At 39.0% G+C, this 8,132-nt stretch overlaps 1 long non-coding RNA gene across 1 annotated transcript; it reads left to right on the top strand.

Annotated features, from left to right (window-relative positions):
* The first annotated feature begins 1,129 nt into the window (after positions 1-1,129).
* Positions 1,130-5,649, top strand: LOC122541074. The gene is made up of 3 exons (XR_006309515.1): positions 1,130-1,428; positions 5,011-5,462; positions 5,567-5,649. It is a non-coding gene; the product is annotated as an uncharacterized LOC122541074 (long non-coding RNA).
* The last annotated feature ends 2,483 nt before the right edge of the window (positions 5,650-8,132 follow it).

Raw genomic sequence — 8,132 nt, 5'->3', positions numbered from 1 at the left:
TGTGTGTATTCAGAACAGTATAATTAAGTCTAGTTTGGATAGACTGAGCTCTGAAGGGCTGCTTTAATCTGTTCTTTGTGTTTCATTGTGTAATTTTGTGAATATATTTTTGTCTGTTTTAAAATCTAGTAGTCAACCTAGCTACCTTCCTCCGGGTAATTTTCACTGTACACTTACCGAAACAAATTATAAAGTCACAGTCTGGGCTGCCTGCTTAAGAATGTTTTGAGTGGTCGTGCCTAGTCCTTAACAATGGGTAGCTGTCAGCAAGGTGAAAGGCAAATATCATTGCTTTACCACTCACTGCAAAGCACAGGCCTTCACCTCTCTGTGTCACTTTTCCAGCTTTATTGCACTTTATTCTTCTTTTCCTCCTCTCTCTGTCTCTCTTTTTCTTTTCTGTGGTCAGAGCTATGGTTTAATGGAAAAGAACCACCAATGAAATGACACTTAGGAAGGAGATAAGGTTAGGGTTAAAAGTACTCTCTCCCAATCCATCCGCTCCTTCTATCTTCGATGTATACCCATTCCCCATCTTACCATACTGCCACTTGTATCACTATTGCTACCTCTTCCTTGGCCACACTCAGTAATATATGCGTAACTAGTAAATTCACAGACACTGCTTGCTCAATCACTTTATCCTCCATTTTGTCTTAGTTTGTTGTCACTCATTTCCTCTTTAATTTTTCCCGCTGCCGTTGCTCTCTCCAGAATACCTCTTGTCACTGAGTGCAGTTCCTTGTGGAATGAAATTAAATAGGAATTTAGTTGGGAAAAAGGAATTTAAAATAAGTACTACGTTAGACAGTTGATCCATAAACAGCTGCAAAAGAGTGCAAAGCCACATTTCATTTGCAGATCCAGTTAATTTCTGATGCCAACAATAGCTGTCATATAATGTTGATAGGCTGTCCTTTCATCATTTGTTTGCTGATTCTATCAGAATTTTCTGCTTTATTTTGATCTAAGTTATCCGTAATTATTTTGGTAATTTGTTGCTATTGAGAACACTGCATCTTTTCTGCTCCTAATACTGTGATTAGCATCTCAGAGTCTTACATACCTGTTCTAAAGAAGAATCATATCAGACTTGAAACATTAACCCTGTTTCTCTCTCCATAGATGCTGCTAGACCAGTTGAGTTCCTGCGCCCTTCTCTGTGCCTGTTGCATACTGATTGCTGGTTTTTGCCTTTGTTTTGCTTTGGCAGATTCCTGCCTGCTATGTGACCATCTCCTCCTTCAGTTGTGATTCCAATGATGCATCGCATTGTCCCCACAGAAACAAAATTCTTTTTTTGCCACTCGTCAGGGTCGGTAATGAAGTGGCCATTTCGCAAACTCAAGAAGATTCCCTCTTCAGCCTCCCCTCATCAAGTTTAGAAATCTGAGCCTACAGTTTCAGCAATCATCTGTCCCTAGGCAGGTACCCACTACAGCTATCCAAAATTCTATAGCTTCTGCACATATAATTGTGATAGTGTATTGCTCCATTGTTCTTCAACCTCCGACTTGTAGCATTACGAATGAATCAAAGGCTGTTTTTTATTATGCTAGCCATCCATTCCTAGTGTGTAAGAAGAATAAAATGAAAAGCTTATATTTATACAACACTTCTCACAACCTTAGGCAATCACAAAGTACTTCACAGCCAATCAAATACTTTTAGTTATTCTTATAATCAAACTAGCCATTCCCAATTGGTTCATGGAAAGATCCCACAAACTGTAATGTGATAATGACCACTAATGTTTGTTGAGGGATAAATATTATTTTTCTAGCCTTTCACAGGGTATGGGCATTGTCGGCTTGGCCAGCATTAATTGTTCAAACTTAATTACCCTTAAGAATCACTGCAGTTAAGATTATGTCTAGTACACACGCAGTGCTGTTATGGAAGGGTTTTGGAGGAATTTGTCTTAACAATAGTGAGAAAAACGTTGATACAGTTACAAGTCAGGATGGTGTGTGTGACGTGGAGGGGATCCTGGATGTGTTCGTGTTCTCATTGTTATGGACCAGGCCAGAACCTTTCAAAACATATTAACCAAGTAGCCTGGATCCTAACTTTGCTAGTTCTTTTAAGCAGGTGTGAAGTGGATATTCGAGGAATGATGCAGCTGGCTCAACCACTTTAAACAAAACAGAATTTATTTGCAAGATTACTGAATGAAACACAAAACAAAGGAGAACAGAATACAGAATAACTTCAGCCACCCAAAAACCCAACAGATTATTGTTGTATTATAACATCTTATAATAATAATAATATAATAAAAATAAAAACTGGCCATTCCCCTTTCATTGTACAAGTTTTTTGAAACTTGAAAGCCTTCTGCCTGAGGCAGTATCTGTTAGCTATAATCAAATTGGCATTAAAATCCTTCAAATCTAGACCTCCCAAAGTCTCGGTGTTTATGATCATTTGAAATAAAAATCAAGGCCAACATAACCTTGTTAAAGGAGCAGCAGCATCACACCATGTATTTCCTGCCCTTGTTTTTCTAGTTAGTAAGGGTTGTTGGTTAAGAATCCTTGGTGCGTTAATGCAGTGCATCTTATAGATAGCATACACAGCTGTCATGGTGCATTGTGGTTGGAGGGAATTAATACATAAGGTATTGGGTCGGGAGTCAATCAAGCTGTATCACTTTGTTTCAGATTATATCTTATTGAGTGTTGGAGGTGCAGTCATCCAGGTAAGCGAAGATTATTCTAACGTGATTTTGGATCGTGTTTTGAAACTGATTTATGCTTTGTAGATGATAGGGTACCTTTGAGGAGTCAGGGAGTGAGTTACTGCAGAATTCTTAGCCTCTGACCTGCTCTTATAGTGACAGTATTTATAATGCTGGCCCAATTCAATTTTTGGTCAATGGTAACCCTTAAGATGTTGATAGTTCTGGATTTGGTGATGTTAATTTTTAAAAAATTCATTCATGGGATGTGGGCATCACTGGCTAGGCCTAGCATGCATTGCCCATCCCTAATTGCCCAGAGGGTAATTAAGAGCCAATCACATTGCTGTGGGTCTGGAGTCAAATGTAGGCCAGATTGGGTAAGGATGCCAGTCACCTTCCCTAAAGGAAATTAATTAACCAGATGGGATTTTCTGACAAAAGGCAATGGATTCATGGTCATCATTAGACTCTTAATTCCAGATTTAGTTTGTTTTTAATTGAATTCACATTTCATCACCTGCCATGGTGGAATTTGAGCCCAGGTACCCAGGACATTACCTTGGCCTCTGGATTAACAGTCCTGCAATAATGCGACTAGGCCAACGCTCTCTGAAAAGAAGATAACTAATTTGTCTCTTGTTAGAGACAGTGATTTTCTGGCACTTGCATTGCACAGAGATTACTTTTCACTTAGCAGCTCCACATGGGCACATACAGTCTCAGTATCTGCAGAGTCACAATTGCCACTGAACTTTGTACAATCATCAGCGATGTTATGATGGAAGGTATGTCAATGATTAATTTGGTTGAGCCTAAGACACTACCCAGAGTAACTCCTGCAACAATGTCCTTCAATTGTCCACACCTCCATCCCTTTATTAAGAAAATGTTCTACTTTCACTTTTGTATGCGTCTTCTGCATCTTTAACAATGTTAAAAGGCTAACCCTAGAAAACTGAATATCAACAAGACTGTTCTACCATAGTCTGTCTAACATTCCAAGTGTTACTCCTATTGGAAATCTCAGATGAAAGAGCTAACAGCTAAACTGAAAGCCTGTATTAACTCCACATGGCGCATTCTAACATGATGAGGTAGTGTTTCTGATGGGTCAGTGATAAAGCACTAAAATCACCCACTGGGATTATCTAAGTATAAGAGTCAGTCAAGGGTATAATTTGTGCCCGGATCCCAGCATGTGTGTCCTACACGGTAGTTGCACATTTTTAATTATACATTTTCTCTTTAGAGAATTTTGTTGGCAATTACTACAAAATATTTGATGGAAATTTACTTATTTTCAACTTTTAAAAAATCATTTACTGCCAGTAATGCAGTCAACATGCTCGATATTAAATTAAATATTGAAAAATATAAATAAGTAAATAATTCATTATGTTCAAAAAAGAAATGTGTTGCTTAGTATTTTTATGAAGCCTTTTTTAACAAAATGTTGTTACATTTATTTAAACCATTCACACCATTCATAAATACTGTGAACTGGAATGTTTGCATGAATATGATGGTGCTAATTAGTTTGATCGCATCAATGAATTCGAGCAGGTTGAAAATCTATCAATATTTGGTTACTTTTCTCATACGTATTCATGTCATGGGTTCATTCTCCATTTAGATGGGGTTATTTATTACATGTGGGAGACAGGAAGGTTACAGACACCAGTTAATTCCAATTAACATAATAATCTGTCTATTTCCAGTTTATGAAATGTAATTACCCGTTTCTTGTAAATCCTGCATGTTTAAATAAAAAACATTTTGCTGAGATTTTGCTCAATATATGACTGACTCTGCTGAGGATAAACTGCTTTACTTATGAAAGCCGTAGTCTCATGCAGTTGTGTATGAGCCTTTGACAACGAGGATATCTTATTGAACTCAAAGCATAGATGACTTCTGGTTATTAATTTTTTTTAAAATGAAAAACCTAGTATTAATTGTTTTATTATATTTACACTAATTAATGCTATACTCTATAAATGACTTTTTCATGATCTTAGCACTAATGTAGTTCCTTTTCTCCACTTCTAGTAAGGTGGTAACTCATTTAAATTACAGAGATTGAAATCTACATTAGGGTATTAGGCCATGTTCTATTCTGAAGATGTACTATGCAAAACACAATGAGTAATTGATTTGTTTGTTTTCGGATTAGTCTCAATAAAACAACCTAATTAATATTAAGTTCAGACCTAGAAACACGTACACATTACATCTACAAAAGTTACAATTAAAAGGATTACCATGAATTGATTCTACATTCATGTATTTAAAATTAAATGTTATTTATTCTTTTTATGTCTTTGCAGATCTCTGGTTTCAGTTTGCACTGATCACAGAATGTTAATCTTCCCACCCATTTACATTTTCTCCAGAATTAATTTACAAAATGTATACACCCACTTATGGGCATTTCTCTGTGTGAAACCACTCACACTGTTGCATCCAACAGATTCCCTCACTTGCTCTCACCTCCAAACCTCCCACACAACTGACCCTGCATGTCTTGTGTGTTGCCTACTCACTCACCCAGGGCTACTCACCAGAAACATAAAGAGCAATGGCAACTGCTTTTATATCAATCAATCCCCGCCTTTGTCTCATTATTGGAGAAAATAACCCCAAGAAGGCAGAAAGAAGCAAAAGTCGTTAGGAAGCGGTGGCTTCTCAACCCCAGTGAGGAGAGTAATCTGGTACTCTGGCACTGGACAGTGCAGACTGTGCCTGCTCCTGAGGTGATGCCACAGCTCCTTGCAACCAAGTAAGAATCATTAGTTATTGCTGTGCTGCTGTCCTATTACCACTGTTGTGAAATAGCAATTAACTTAACACATCCAACCCCTTGTCCTCTGTTGTCTCCTTAAGGCACAATGGAATCTGCACGTTCTCCACAGTCAAGAGGGTCACCTCACAAGATAATCTCCACCTTCAGTTTTGCAGGAAAAGCCACAGCTAATCCAGAGGATGCACTGACAATGATGCTTCTTGCCCTGTCCACTGGCTCTGATACTGACACTTTGGTGCATATTCTAGCCAGGTTGGAGCTGTGAGCACATTCTGACGAATGCATCACTGCCACTTCTCCGCAGTTGGCTGAGGAAGAATTGTCCTGGTTTCCTGTGCCTCGGATGACTGCCAGACACCACGCACCTGCTCTCTCCACACAGGAGAAAACCCCATGGTGTCAGCAATTAAGAACCTTATAGAAATGTACAAGCAGAACAGGAGCACAGGCAAGACTGAGCAAACTGACTCAAAGATTGGAGGACCCCACCAAAGCTGTTTGTACCATACTGCTTCTGGCTGCCTCCAATGGCAGATTTTTACAAAAAAAAAATTGCTGATGCAAACAAAAGAGAAATTGCTGGCATAACTCAAAAGGTCTGACAGTATCCGTGGAAAGAAAGCATAGTCAACATTTCAGGTCCTGTGACTCATCTTCAGGACCCTGTTAGACTACCATGGAGTCACTATGATGTGGAAACAGGCCATTGGCACAAGAAGTCCCCACGGACCCTCAAAAGAGTATCCCACCCAGACCCTATAACGTTGTATTTTCTTATGGCTAATGAACCTAACCTACACATTCCCGAACAGTATGGGCAGTTTAGCATGGACAATCCACTCAACTTACTCATCTTTGGACTGTGGGAGGAAACCGGAACACCCAGAGAAAACCACACAGACATGGGGAGATCATGCAACCTCCACAGACGCGGTCACCCAAGGTTGGTATGAAACTCAGGTCCCTGGTGCTGTGAGGCAGCAATGCTAATCACTGAGCCACTGTGCCACGCCAGTTAACTCCTGAGACATGGCTACTTGGTTGACGTACATGCAGTCTGCTTGTCTCGTAAGCTGGGCTCATCTGATTTTCTCACCACACCTTTCAGCAGCTGAAAATATTCTACCCAGAGAGTCCACTTGGAAAAATTTAAACATGGTTTCAGCAAAACATGCCATGTCCTATACAAAGCTCAAATTTCTGGCTGTAGCAGGAATGATAAGTCCAATTATCTCAATCTATTTTGCAATTTAGGTCTTGATTAATCGTTTTCTTTAGAGTTATCTTCTGCAGTAATAAAAAAAATCTTTTATCTGCAAAAAGAAAAATTCTTCACTTAATGAAAGTGTAATTGATGTGACTATAATCTGTTGCTGTAGCTGCTGGTTGTGCATTCCATGATGTGCGTCACACTGAGAGCTGGTGAGTATGTGTACCACTTGCAGGATAAAACAATAGCCAGAAAGAGGGGAGCATTAGAAGTCGAAGATTAACTTGAAAGATTCACTTGGATAAACAAGACTAATTGGGTGTAAGTTAACAACAGACATAAACTTTAATGAGCTAAATGTTGATTTTTTTATAAAAGAGAAATAGAAGTAAACAGGGAATAGTGAACTCATTTCAGATCTGTTAGTTACAAATCAGGTTGTTTTCATTGCACTCAGTGTTTTTTCTGACATTCCAACTCAGATTGGCAAAGAATGCATTTAATTAATTACATGTCAGCAAACTCCAGCCAGAGGCATGTGAACTATATTTTAAAGAGTGCTTTGATGGTATATTTTAAACTTTGTTTGCCACAGATGATCTCTAGAACAAATATTTAGCTTTGAACCATCAGATTGCTGCAATATTAACTGTTCAACAAAAGCTCTATTTCTCTTTATTGACAGCAGCAGCTGATAGGGTTAGTTAGCTCAGTTGGCTAGACAGTTGGTTTAGGATACAGAGTAAATACCAACAGCGTGGGCTTGAACCCCACACTGGCTGAGATAACCACAAAAGGCTGTCTTTCTGAACCTCTCCTCTCTCCTGAGGTGTGTGACTGTCAGGTTAAGCAGCCATCAGTTACCTCTCTAGTGAGAGAACAACACTATAGTGTGGTACCCTATGGGTTCTGAGGAAGGGTCACTCGACCCAAAACATTAACTCTGATTTCTCTCCACAGATGCTGCCAGACCTGCTGAGCTTTTCCAGCATTTTCTGTTTTTTTGTCTATGGTGTGCTAAGACTGGAGTGACTTTACTGGCAACTACTAAAGGTAGTTAGCTTTCTTTAGCTCAGTGCATCACCCTAGCTGCATATGAATATGGGACATTGTGTTTGGATTTCATGTTCCCAGTTTGTCAACATCCTCAAGGCTATTAATGGAACAGTTTCTGATTGGATGAAGAAGTTTAGAGTGGAAGCCTCCTTTTTATAGATTTATATTTTTAGGCCAATAGCAGTGGCAAATTGATAGATGTTGAAAATGAAGGAGGTCCATCTTGCAATGTATTTTCTAACATTTGAATCCCAACAACGCTGGGTACAAATGCTTATATGTTCCTGGCAAACAGAATAGCAATCAGTCATCACTGGAAAATTTCTGATTCAAAACTAGTTGGATCGCAGACAACGGTGGAGTCAAATCTAGTCTAGACA

The sequence above is a fragment of the Chiloscyllium plagiosum genome, chromosome 3 (genome assembly GCF_004010195.1).
Source record: "Chiloscyllium plagiosum isolate BGI_BamShark_2017 chromosome 3, ASM401019v2, whole genome shotgun sequence".
Classification (NCBI taxonomy): Eukaryota; Metazoa; Chordata; class Chondrichthyes; order Orectolobiformes; family Hemiscylliidae; genus Chiloscyllium; species Chiloscyllium plagiosum.
The sequence above is the reverse complement of the archived record's forward strand: the minus strand, read 5'-3'. Positions and strand labels throughout refer to the sequence as shown.